This window comes from Carassius auratus, chromosome 4 (genome assembly GCF_003368295.1).
Source record: "Carassius auratus strain Wakin chromosome 4, ASM336829v1, whole genome shotgun sequence".
NCBI lineage: Eukaryota > Metazoa > Chordata > Actinopteri > Cypriniformes > Cyprinidae > Carassius > Carassius auratus.
In genome coordinates this window covers 54,718-69,449 of record NC_039246.1, presented here as the reverse complement: position 1 = coordinate 69,449, position 14,732 = coordinate 54,718, and positions in this window count along the sequence as shown.

Sequence of the window (14,732 nt, the reverse complement as noted above, 5' to 3'; positions counted from 1 at the left end):
TTTTAAAAGTGTTGATGCAATTTATTTATTGTTCAATGTTTCTGGGGTTAAAAGATTTATACACAGTATAAGATGTTTATACACAGGGGTGGGCATACGTGGTCTGCAGGTCCGCATGCGCAACCAAAATAAAAAATGCGTTTATATAAATATGTTCTGACATTGTGCATTTGTGTAGGTTACGGACATGGTTGACAGGTGTTAATACACAAATACCATTTTAGATCACAAACTGTACTATATACGTTTTATTTTTAACCTGAATGCATAAATCTAGTCTATCCCATGCCGTTTTCAAAGCACAATGCAAAACTTTCTCTGACACTCTTTAATCAGCAGCAGCGCTAAATCAGTAAATATAATAGTAGTAAATATTAGTATTTTATTTTTAGGTTTACTATAAAATAAATGTTTGTATTAAATATTAGGAATGCCTTTTAATTTTTAATAAAATTATTTTTTTATTATTTTTAATGCTGCTTCCAGCGTTGCTTCAATTGTAAAGCATAAAATGCAAAATGCGTGTAGCTGGAAGAAATCAGTTCTTAATAATTTTGATCCCTCGCTATGAATGTCATTTAGTGGTGGATCTTTTGTCAAAAATTGTTCAAAGGTTATGGATATTTACATTTTTCTCATTGGATTAGTGGTCAACACACTGTTTTCAACAAAATATGTGAAGTATCGGTAGAACAGAGACCAGATGTAAAAAAGAGCGAGCTGTATGAAGGAGTACAGGACATTTTCTTTAGTTACGAATAACTTGCCTGTTAGCCATAAGTGGAAAGTTCTCCGCGATCCTGAAGCACAATGATTATTATGTTGTTGTAGACTGTAATGTTCGTAACGCATCTGGTCTGGGATCAGATAAAGGTTGATGATGATTGATTGATGGTAATGGCTTCAGTGTAGCTGTATATCACAAAACATTGGCCAGTGTTTTGAGGCACATTGAAAATTTAGCTGCATGTATGCATCTTCATGAAAAGGTTTTTGAAATAACTGGTGTTTGTGTACACCAAATTAAAATCAGCAACACATGTCACAGTCAAGCAGAAATCTCAACTGCTAAGACTGAAACGAGGCATTGTGTTGGTAAGAAGAGAAAAATTCAAACTTTGCCTTTAAGTTCAGAAGAAATCACAGAATATAAAGGATGTTAAGAAACGGAATTACAATTTGAAAGAAAACAGGGATATAATGGATAATTCAACAATTTCTATATGCAATGTAAATGCGGATATCATTTGCTTAGGAAATAGGGTTAATAAAATGTATAATTTCAGCCCCTTGTGTTTTGAAACTATATGTACTTTACTACACAGTTTTTGTTTAGAGTTTCAGGTTGAAAATCCACCTTTCACTACTGTCGGTGACAGGAATAGTTTTTTCCAGGCGGTGTCACAGGTGATGTGTGGTACACAAAAAGCTCACAGAAAACTTAGACTTGCAATTGTGAATCATAGGCAGTTGCACAGCTTTGAATACAACAATCTCTTGAGATCTCAATACACATCTATGAAAGATATTTATCTTTTTCAAAAATGAAGTACGTGGGAACATGGGCCACTGAGGTTGAAATTCAATCAATAGCAAACTATTTAGGGGTCAACATCTTTACATTTCACCTTGGAAAATGGTTGAAGTATAGTGTATGCATGAATAATATGAACTGCAACATAAGCATAAAGTGAAAGAATATAGCAAAGTAAAATATAGTCACAATATACAACAAACAGAAACTGCAGGATGAGATACTGTACTAATGAAAAGTATAGGTATACAGTGAAGGAAAGTAGTAAGATAAAGTATGGAAATTATCCATTACATAAAGAACATTAAAAAATAATATAACAAAACTAAGAAAGAGCACCTAAAAAAAACGACAGTTTGATTTTGTTAAAAACAACTTTGCACAAAAGGATGATTAAGACTTAAGACTTTATTGGTTGTGTTTGTCACAGATTGTTGTTTAGGCAACAAGTGTTATGCTGTCAAAGAGAGAATTACAATCAAAATTAAAGCATAGTGTTATTAGCTCAAATGCATTACTGATGTTTTTTTTACTCAAGTGCAACAATGAACGTGTTCTACCCTGTAAATTGAAGAAATCAAATAAAGGTCAGCTTTGGATTTGCTTTACTTGTCACTCTAAATTGAAAAGGGTGAAATGCCAGCAGAAAGTGCCATTAACAATCTAGAACTACAATCTATATCAGAAGAGTTGTGTTCTCTCAATAGTTTGGAATAACATTTAATAGCATTGCATATTCCATTTATGAAGATGTTGGCATTACCAAAAGGTGGTCAAAATGGAGTACATGGTCCTGTGACATGTTGTACAGCTAATCTTAAACACACAACAAATGTTTTGCCCAGAACAAATACTGACAATTCATTAGTGTGCATCAAGTTAAAACACAAATTAACATATAAAGACATTATAAATATCAGTATGTTGATGCAAATAGTATTAAACTGGCATTGTATTACTTAAAAAAAAACATAAGTATTATTCAGATGTAATGTTTAATGAAGATTGGTTAAATGAGTTTCATAGGCAAGATATTGCAGAAAATGATTATAATAGCATAGACGAGACTTTGGAAAATGCAAATGAAGATGAGGAGTTACATGACAGACAACAACACTGTGTTTTTATGGACACATGCTTACAACCAGTTGATATTGGGCAAGAAGTACTTGATCAATATGTTGACAATATCTTGAGCGTTGCACCTTCTGAAGGAAACAATCCTGTTAAACTGCTAAAACTGTTAAAAGCTAAGTGTTTTCCTGTTTTATTTCCTAACGGTTGTCCAACATATCATGACAAAAGGTCAAAGAGATTAACACTACCAAGATATTTTAACAGAAGAATATTGCATGCAGATGGAAGGTTTGCACAATATTTATAAAGGTACAGTAGGTTTTATCTAATGTTTCCATAGCTCTAAGAAAAGGCCAAGGATGTCATAAGTCCACATCAAATGACATGTTTAAAGACAGACTCTTTATAGAAAATACTTAATTTTGATGAAGGCTATAGGTTTTTAAAGCCAATAAGAGGCAACCCTGCATTTTGGCAAGGTGTGCAAAAAGATTTGTTTGCAATGGTTCAACAGCTGGGTATTCCCACATGGTTTTTATTCATTTTTATCTGCGGACATGAGATGGACAAATATGATGTCTAGCATTTTAAAACAAGAATGTAGAGCAGAAACATCAGATCAGTTAGAATGGGCTGAAAGATGTGCAATTTTGCGAAATAATCCTGTCACTGTAGCACATATATTTTGATTTTAGGTGGCATTGCTTTCTTAAAGAAGTCCTTATGTAACCTGTTTAACCTATAGGGGAAATGGTTGATTATTTCTATAGGGTTGAATTTCAACAACGAGGTTCACCTCATGTTCATTGTTTGTTCTGGATAAAAAATGCTCCACAAATAGATAAACAATCTGATGAAGAAGTAGTTGACTTTATATGTGAAGTGCCCACTGAAAATGCGGAGCTACACAGCATTGTTACATCTGTGCAACGTCATTGTAAACACCATTCTAAAACTTGTAAAAGAGAAGTAGAAGAGGTGAAGATGTGCCTGAGAAAGAGGTGTCTGACAAAGATGTTTCTTGTGATATTTGTGAAAATAACAACAGAGAAAAACTAAATGAATGAACAAATTCTGATATTAATGACAAAATAAATGTAACATATGCTCTTATAATTGCTACAGTGAGGAAAGCTGTTTTAGTTCAGAATATAAACTCTATGGAAGAATTGTTTGGCAGTGTAGGTATAAATCAGGATTTATTTGAAATGGCATATAAGTGCATAAATAATAACACATTTTTAAAACAACAGTTAAATGAAGTTTGGGTTAATCAGTATAACAAGTTTGCCCTTCAGTGCTGGAATATTGATGCTTATGCCTGCATTGTTTATACCATTTCTCATATTTCAAAATCGGAAAGAGAAATGGGTTTGTCGTTAGCCAATACACAGCGGGAAGCATCAACTCAAGGAAATACTGATGCAAGGCAAGCTTTGAGGAAATTAGGCATTGTGTATTTGCACAATCATGAAGTTAGTGCACAAGAAGCAGTGTACAGATTAACAAATATGCCCAAGACATGCTCAGTTTATTCCCACAGATGACGATACTGTTCATATGAGTTTACTATTAAGTGTTATTCAAAACAATTTGGAGTCTGAACATTTTAAAAGCGAAGATATATGGATGGCAAGTTTTGTGGATCGTTACAAGAATAGAGCAAATCAGACTGCTTTTGATGATATGTGTTTAGCTACATTTGCATCTGAGCATCGCATTGCATATCATGGAACATCTCCTGCGAATAAAATAAAGTTAAAAAACAATTTAGGTTTCATTGTAAAAAGAACACGTACTCAACCTGCTATTGTGCGTTCTGCTCGATTCTCAGTGACAAAGAGTCCTGAATTTTTTTTTATCAAAGCTTATTACAGTTGTTTCTTCCCTATCGTGTAAATAGCCAGTTAAAACCCGAGAGCTTTGATCATTTTGAACAGTTTTACAGGGAAGGAGAAGTTTTTTTAAGGAATGGATCTGTACATTTAGTGCACACTGCAGTAAATGCAAATAGAGCACTTTTTGAAAAAGATGCAGATATGCTGGATACTGCACAAACAGCTGTAGATAATGATGGCATATTAGAAAATGCATGGTGTTTGCTCTGCCCTGAACAACAATTAGAGCATTTTGAATGTGCACAATTAAGACTTGAATCTGAAAAACACACAAATGAATCTGAAAGTTGTATTCCAGATTTAGCTGATATAATAGTGAACCGCTTTCTCAGTTAGAGGGAAAAAAATACTCTGAGTCATGTAGATGGTTTGAGTTTAATTCGTTCTTTAAACAAAACCCGGATGGCAATTTTCAATAAAATTAGACAGTGGTGTCTAACCCAAAACCATTTCATATTTTTATTACTAGTGGAGCAGGCACTGGAAAAAGGCATTTAATAAAAGCCATAAAATATGAAGCAACAAGATTATTGTAACAAATTGCTTTGAAACCAGATTATATTTGTGTTCTCTTAACTGCTCCAACAGGAATTTCAGCCTTCCAACTCCAGGCGTCTACAATCCATCAAACTTTCTGTATCGGCACAAATTTTAAGTTGCTATACGCACCTTTGGGTGAAGAGAAGTTAAATTCTTTGCGTGCAAAATTCCATGGCCTAAAGATTTTAATTATAGACGAAATCTCAATGGTAGATCATAAACTTTTAGCATATATTCATGGAAGATTAAGACAAATTAAACATACTGGAGATCTTGCTATTATTGGTTATGTTGCTGTAATCGCTGTAGGTGACTTTTTCCAATTGGCTCTCGTGAAAGGTAAACCTCTCTTTGTAGATCTACCTGGACTCAACTTATGGATAAATTATTTTAGTATTGTTGAACACAAATTGTTAGACAGCAAGACACCACATTTGCAGAATTATTAAATGGAGTAAGAAAACGAAATAGGAAAACTCCGATGAGATAAGAAGATTTAGAAATATTATCAAACTGTGACAATAGTGAAGAAAATAATGATTCTTTACATATTTTTTCCACAAATGACGAAGTTCATGAGCACAACCTAGAGATGTTAATTAAAACCTGTGAAGAGATTGAAACTATAAAGTCTGAAGATTATGCACGTAGTAAAAAGACTGGAAAATCAGAATTACTTGATGGTCATCACATAAAAGTTTACAATAGGGCTTATTCGCAAACACCGGAAGTAGCTAACTGTGGCCATATTGTTTACATGACATCTGTCCTTCCCCTAGCCACACACTGATTGTAGTTGAGGGGAGCAGTAGCCTAATGGCTTCATCTCGTCGATATAAAGAGAAGATAAGCTTCATTGGTGTGGACCCATATCAAATAGACCCAATAGCCTTAAGTAAAGATCCGTCCTAATTGCCAGCCATAACTTATCCAGATATTTACAACTATCTCGTGCATACAGTATACGCATACACTTCACAGGAGCTCAAAGCCTTCAAGTCACTTGAGTCATGTAATTACTTCATCTCTGGCAAAGTCAGCAGCCTTCTTACTTTTGTTCCACCAACGACATCGTCGTGATCACAGAGGTATGTAAATATTTTTTTTGATTTGATGATGATCATTGCTGTAGCTACTCAGAGTAATGTTGTAACTTATCTCAGTGGTGCAACATTTTATTTTAGTGAAGCATAAATCACAATTTAGTAATAATTTACGTTGTAATTAAGCTACCTTTGAACCTACAAACAGCTGGTGCAACAGGCTGCAGAATAACATCTGAAGCTATTGCGTTTGTTGTGATTATACTTTCTTTCTGTTTCTGCTTCAGATACTATACCACAATATCTGAAAACCTTTTGAAACTGTGTTTTATGAAAATTATAACCTATGCATGTGAATGTTTGAACTCCAATTTCCCGTAAATTAATGCCATTCATGTATCTTGTTTTAAATCTTGAATGCAATTCTGTTTTCATAGGTTAAACACAGTCAGAAGTTAAGTGCCCCACCTCTGCACCCATGGGTTACTGCCCAGAAGGATGGCATTATATTGGCTGCACACTGCACCTGCATGGCGGGATTAGGCGAGACATGTAGCCATGTTGGAGCAGTTCTTTTCGCCATCAAGGCAGCTGTTTTGCTTGGTGAGTCCCAAACTGTGACAGAAAAACCTGCATATTGGTTACTCCAAAGTGGACAACCAAAGGAAAAGTACCTTGAAGTAGAAAATGTTGACTTTCACTCAAAAGCTACAATCAAACACAGACTGGACACAACATTTTCAGAAGAGAAACCAATACAATACAAGGACAAACAAAAGCTACCTATTGTGTCAAGAGCCAACAGATGCTGAGATCGCTACTTTCCTGGGAGAGCTACATGCTACAGGTGATAAATCAGTCTTGCTGTCTGTCATAAAAGACTATGCAGAGTTCTGTGGTCCAGGTGCCAAACACAGATACTGGCCAGCCCCTGAGTGAACTATTTGATGAACAGTGCACTTGTATGACAAGCGTACAGTTACTCTTACACTATAGTAACATTGCAGTTGACATATTTCAAAGTCAAGCTGAAACAATGGAACAGCAGACAAGAGAACAGTCTAAAAGTAAAGTCTGGTATAGATTTAGGGCTGGCAGAACTACAGCCTCACGCATGAAAGCTGGTTGTTCCACACCACCTGAGAATCCATCACAAAGCCTCATCAAAAATATTTTGTACTCTTACAATACACACATATACTGATGTGCTATTGTGCATTAAAGCCTTTAATTATCGTTCTGTATTAATGAGCTGCTTACTGACACACACACACACACATATATCGGAAATCGCGCAGCTCACACATCCAGGAGACAATAAACTTGTCAACGCTGCCCCACGATTTTTATTAAATACAGTTTAAATACTGAATTGCTACATTATATTTTCCAGCGACGAGAGGATACAATCGCTGTTTTTAAGTAAACTAAGGGTTTACTCACATTAGCCAGTTTGAACCGTGCCCGAGTGCGTTTGACCACCAAAGCGCGGTTCGTTTGACTAGTGTGAGTGCTCCAAAACGTGCCCGGGCACGGCTCGATTAGCCGGCGCTGGCCCGCTTGGAAAAGGTGGGCCAGGGCACGGTTCAGTTGGACTCGGGCGCGGTTCGCATTCAGTGTGAGCGCTAACCATGCCGGAGCACGGAAAAGGATGCGTTGCGTCAAGGTTTTGCAACGCTCCAAAACCAACATGGCAGGGAAAGGGTCGCTTTGGTCTAAGGCAGAGGTGCAAAACGCATAAAAACTAAAAACTGCAAAGTCCTTGCTGCACTTCAGCTGGTACCTTGCAAACATCCTCATACGAGCAGCACGATTACGTGAAAATTTTCGCGCCACTAAGGCGACACATCTGTTTAACAACAGGCTGTGGACCAACGACACAAAATTATCCACAAAGAAAACAGAGCGATGCACTCCATTGTGTTCCGAGAGCGCCGCTCTTCCTGTTTATCCCGAAACCGTCGCACCATAATGACATAAGCGTGCTCCGGCACGAATGCTGAAACCCTATAAGTGAGTGCAGGCCAGAGGGGGAGTGGGGAGGGGGGACAATCGTACTCGGGCCCGGTTCATGGCAACCGTGCCTAGTGTGAGTAAAGCACAAGACTTACAAAAGAACACTGTCATTTTGACAGAAATATAAAACAAAGAAAATTGTTTAAATGTTGCGAGTCAATTCACTCTGCCTTCACACACTTGAGTTCACGGTACATCAAATACAGGTGCGCTGTACATCCATTGATATGAACTGAGGGCTTCAGAGTTTTACTCTCCGTCAAGCGATCTGTGATATTTCTCAGAGTCAGTGTTTGCGAGTGAAAATATATCTGTGCTAAACTTAAACTTGGCCTCAAACTCACACACTGGTGAGTAAAATCTGAGAATTTATTAGCAATTGGCTAATATTAGATATTTAATCGCCAGAATGAATGGCGATTAAATGCGAGTGATTTACTTGCAATGTGGAGGGCTGGGTTGACAAGAAATGGATAGCTGTCTATTAGTTTCTGTCACTAACGTGCAAGCGCAAGGCAACAATGTTTGCATGTAATACTCATGGGAGTTGTAGGGTCACACTGCAATATGGCTTATTTCAGATGCCTTTTAAGAACAAAGTAGCTAGTTGGGGTCACTGTGTTACCCGCTACTAGCTAAATCCACCCGCATTTGGCGGGTGTTAATGTCAAGCCCTGGGTATGTATAATGGCTAAAATAGTTTTTGACACTTTTCCACTGCGTGGTACAGCTCAGCACAGTACGGTATGGGTCAGGTCGGCTCGGCACAGTTTTACGTTTCCACTGCATCTTACTATCGCTTTAGAGTGGGTGGGGATTATTCACGTCACTATAGTGACTCCCAAAAATAAAGTTTTCATTCTTCGTTATCACATCAAGCTCTATCTGGATCTGCTCCTCTGCTATAAACGAGTGGAACGTCCTCAGCAGACAACAAAACTTTTTGGTTGTTAAAAACAGTTGCGTTCAATCCTTCGCTGGTTGTGCAGATTTAAGTCTAGTGGTTCTTTTGTGTTTGTATCTCAAACCGGGGGAAGGCGAAAAGAACTACATAGTCTCAGAAAATTGGTTGCAGGAACATTATTTTTCATGGTAGCTTCTTCAAATAAAAACTTATGGTACATGACTTTCAACCCATTACTTTTCTGGATTGCTCCAGGCCTGATTTCATGCATTCATATTTGAAATATAATTTTTTTTTCCTCAAGGCATTTAATGCTCAAAAGGATAAAACGTTAAAGACTCTTATCAACTGTGTGACTCCCAAAATCAATCATCAGCAGTGTAAGAGCGTGTGTGTCATTCTTATAGTGTGTGATTGATGAGATAATGAGAGACAGGTGACTGCAATTGATGAGTGTTGATGAGCCTGGGAAAAGGAATATGGGAAATGGAGTCGGGGGGGGGGGAGAGACCGTGAGAGAACAGTCATATATGGCTTCTGTGGCCAGGTCAAGACAGGATACAAGTAAACCTGTTCAATTTGTCACAAATTTCTAATCAGCCAATCACATGGCAGCAACTCAATGCATTGAAGACGAGGTTCAAACTGAGCATCAGAATGTGGAAAAAAAGGGGATTTAAGTGACTTTGAATGTGGAATGGTTGTTGGTGCCAGATGGGCTGGTCTGAGTATTTAAAAAACAGCTGATCTACTGGGATTTTCACACACAACAATCTCTAGGGGTTTATAGATTTTATAGAAAATATCTAATGAGCGGCAGTTGTGTGGACGAAAATGCCTTGTTGATGTCAGAGAAGAATGGGCAGACTGGTTAGAGATGAGAGAAAGGCAAATAACCTCTTGTTACAACCAAGGTTTGCAGAATGCCATCTCTGAATGCAAAACACCTCGAACCGTGAAAGCAGATGGGCTACACAGCAGCAGAAGACCACACCGGGTGAAACTCCTATCAGCTAAGAATAGGAAATGGAGGCTACAATTCACACAGGCTCACCAAAATTAACTATAGAAGATTGGAAAAAACGTTGCCTGGTCTGATGAGTCTCTATTTCTGCTACAACATTCTGATGATAGATTCAGAATTTGGTGTAAAAAAACATGGGTGGTGGTGGTGGTGGTGTAACAACGTGGGGGATATGTTCTTGACACACGTACCAATTGAACACCGTTTAAATGCCACAGTCTACCTGAGTATTATTGCTGCCCATGTCCATTCCTTTATGACTACAGTGTACCCATCTTCCTAATGACTACTTCCAATTGGATGATGCACCTTGTCACAAAGCTCAAATCATCTGACTGATTTTTTTAACATGACATTGAGTTCACTTTACTCAAATGGCCTGCACAATCAATAGATTCACAATCAACTCAAACCAATACAGCAGCTTTGGGATGTGGTTGAATGGGAAATCATGACATCATAGATGTGCAGGCGACAAATCTGCAGCAACTGCATTATGCTATCAGGTCAATATGGACCAAAATCTCAAGAATGCTTCCAACACCTTGTTGAATCTATGCCACTAAGAATTAAGGCAGTTCCAAAACTGCTAACCTGAGACTTTAAGTTTAGAGCGATTCCACAGTTTCTGTCCATAAGGTGTATAATGAACAATATAGACTGAATAATACCCAGTTTTTTTTTTTTTTAGTGCACTATTTTGTTTAAGGTAGTGCGGCAGGGGGGGCGTGGTTTAGCGAAGTGTGCAGCGGGAGAGAGAATCAGGAGACGAGCGGTAAGTGAGTGGTTTGGGCAAAAATGATCATCACCCGTTTCTTGTTCTAGTAATTGGCGTGGAGAGAGTATAAAACGCCAGGAGAGACGGAAGCCAGCGAGAGAGAGACGGACTGCTGACCCGAGCCGGAAATAGAAACCAGAAAGATTGAAAAGAAAGCAATATTGAAGTGTCAGAATAAGAGTCACCGTTTGGGTGTTTGCAACCTTTTAGTTTTTTTTGTTTAATAAACCTGTCAGCATTCCAGCCGACCCCTTTGTCCTCTTCCTTCCATCCCATGAACTTTGCTACAGGTAGATATAAGAAATAATTAAATAAATTTTATCCCACTAACCCTTGGCATTATCGTGTAATGAGATTTTATTTCTATCCACAGAAATTGCAGATGTCAGGGTGGGACATTCAGTGCATCTGGATTTTTCCTAAGTCAATTCTTTCACTTCCTTTAATAAAATCCTGAATTTTGGCGCATAACATTTATTTTGGTGTTTCTTCTACAAGATTCTACTACTAACACCGCATCGTGTTGGATTAAGGGAATTATACTCTCAATGGAAACATTTACTAATGTTTGTTACACCTTCTGTCTAAACAGTTACGAACGTTAAACTATGATTCTAAAGGAAACAAAGATATCATTTTTCCATAAAATTCTATCATTAACAAAACAATAAAAACATCTTGTGTGGATTAAATTCTCATTTGCGTTGGTACATGATAAATTGTTAATAAATCAGGAGCAGAGATTTTCTGTCCAAAAATCATAATGCTCATACATTTTATTGTGACGCTAAATTTCCATATCCTAATGTCTCAACGGTTCTCGTGACGGATATAAGATTGTCTAGGACACACATGCTCTGCATGGGAGGAAGAGTTAACAGGATTTCGACAGATGTGGGTTAGTTTGTGGCTTCAGTCCAAAAGGTTTACAAACATTCAAATGATTAAAACTCTGGTTAAATAAACATTTAATAGGATCACTGTGGTGAGAAAGGATAAATTAGCGTGCAAGTTGGATGATTGCTAGTGGTTTCGGACCGAAAGCTGCGTCATGTTTATTGTGAAAGAGCATGCATGCATGGTGGTTGTATACATTTTGACAGATTCTGCACATCTTGATCATAAATTAGACGAAAATTTTCAGTCTGTTCAACTTTTAACAATGTTTTCTGAGTATTTTTGACTCAATAAGCTTTTCATGAAAGTCAACATCGTAAATTAATTGGCTGACTTTTTTCTTTTTTATAAAAAATTTTTCTGTCCAGTATTCGTAAGAATATAGCTTAGGCCGTCTAAGTTAACACATTAATAGTGCATTAACACAATCTCACTTATGCCATTAGAATAAACTGTCTAAATTAATTGCATAGTTTTTTAGACAACATTTTACTGGGCTATAATGTTAAGGAACACACACAGATTTTCTGCTCTGATGGCATACAATAAAGCTAATTTAAACATTAGCTTTGTGGTAAAATGAAACTCCACAGTATGTCAAGTGTACCTTCATCACGTCCAAATGATGTAGGCCACAGGCGATGTTTACATTCAATTCCACCGGAGCTCCGTTTGATGGCAACTAGAGCATATTATTAGCCTACCATGCGATTCAGCGTTACATTACTTAATTGACCAGTCAAGAGTAAAACTATTTCCTGAGTGCAAGTGTAGCCAACAGCCACATCTCAGCTATAGCCTATAGTCTTGTGTATTATTTCTCCAAATCATATTTGACACATCATGCCTAATAAAAAGTCTGAAGTAGCCTATATTCATTTTCGTATAAGGAGCACACCGGAAGGCCTAATATGAAATCAAAATACTTTTCCAAATACCTGAAATAAATAAAAGTATTACCAAACAAAAAAATAATACCAAATATTTGCCTTTCAGGTTCAGACTTCAAGAAGGACGACTATTATTCTGTATTTTATGACCGTGCCTATTCAGTTCTGTGAAGTAACAAAAATACATGTAATGGCATTACACATTTAAAATACAAAATATGAATAACTGTCTTTTGTTATGATTCCATTGTAAATAAGGGGTAATTAATTAATTTAATACTTGAGTAAACCAGTCTGGGGATTTTAACCAATACGTCAACTGATACTACGTTGAAACAAAACCAAAAAAAAAAAACTGCTTGTTGGACCAGTTGGACTTTGGCTACCAAAATGTATCACCGCCCAATCTTGAATAGTGATGTAGGGAGGAAACAGATCATAGTTGATCGTTTGCACGTGTTGCTAAGTCTTGCCGATGTATTTTTAAAGCTTGTATTTTGTAATCTGTAGTGGAACACATTTTAAAAGTAACCTTCCCAACCCTGTGCCTATTACACAGGAAGAGTAACAGATCACTGTCTCTTTGAAGTTGTTGACATCCCTTATGTGAAGTTCACATTTCTACACAAAGACCCGGATTGCAACTCATTCTTGTGGCCAAGGAGATACGACATTGAGTCTACGGTTTTTCCAACATTGCTTATTCCTAAAAGGATGGTTCACAATATATTTTTATTTTTTCCATAAAGATGTTCTCCTTCAATTTAACCCTAACCATTCTATAATAATTCTTTCTGAACTAGAATATAAATTGCTGCATTTTTCATATTCAAATACACTGCCATTCAAGTTTAGCATCAATAAAAAAAGAATTTAAAAAAAGTTTGTTACAGAAGCCTCTTCTGCTCATCAAGGCTGCATTTATTTGATCAGAACTTCAGTAAAAATATTATGAAATACTGTTACAATTCAAAGTGATGGTCATCTATTTTAATATACTTTAAAACAAAATTGTATTCCTGTGGTGGCAAAGCTGAATTTTCAGAATCATTACTCCAGGTTTCAGTGTCAAAGTATCTTCCGGAAATGGTTCTAATAAAACAATTTATTATCAATGTCGGAATGTTTATTATTATTATTATTATTATTATTATATTGTCGCATTTTTACAGGTGCACAAGCAAAAACAATAATTATATCAATAACTATTAAGTTTCAAAAACTATTCTAAATGTGAGACAACAGTGGAGTCCATATCACAATGACAAACAGCATAGAGATAAAAAAAATATATCAATGGAATCGCTTTCAGAATTATTTTTTTCCCAGCTCATGAAAAATAAAACCAGAGCCAATTAGAATCCACCTGAATTTAAAGTGCACAATCATTTAAAACAGCAACTGCAGCACATGCTTACAATGAACAATCATCAGTGTGTGGACACTAATATTGTTATAGTTGTCAATTAGTTATTGTTCTTAGTCTGAAACTGCCTTTATGGTCCAATGTCCTTACTAATAGAGAAATATTCTGACAGCTGACGTGTGAGAACATTTTATGTCCTCAATGTTAAAAAAATGTGTTAAAAGTGTATAGTTAAAGGGTTAGTTTACCCAAAAATGTAAATTCTGTCATTAATTATTCACCTTCATGTAGTTCCTAACCCATAAGACCTTCGTTCATCTTCGGAAACAAAAATCAAGGAGCTTGGCCTTATGAAAATGCATATAAATATTACACCAGATCAAAATTATCTTGTGGTATTGATGCGCAAAAATGGGCTTTGATGTGTATATGCTACACATGTGTTTGGCATGCATATAAGGCAAAGTTTTCACATGCATAAGATACAAAATTTGTTGGCATGCACATGATACACATCTACCCCATTTACTTATTTTGCAGACACTCTTATCCAAAGCGACTTACGGTGCATACAGTGAAATAAACCAGTGTATGTGTACTACCTGTATTTTTACCTGCTTTGTGAGGACTAAATGTCTGCATAATGTAATATGTATTCATATTTCTCTCCCCTTAAATCAAATGTTTAAATAAACATACAGTGATGATTAAAAATGTAGAAGGTTAGGGGTAGGGTGTCTCCCATAATGTCTCTCTCCTTCCTGA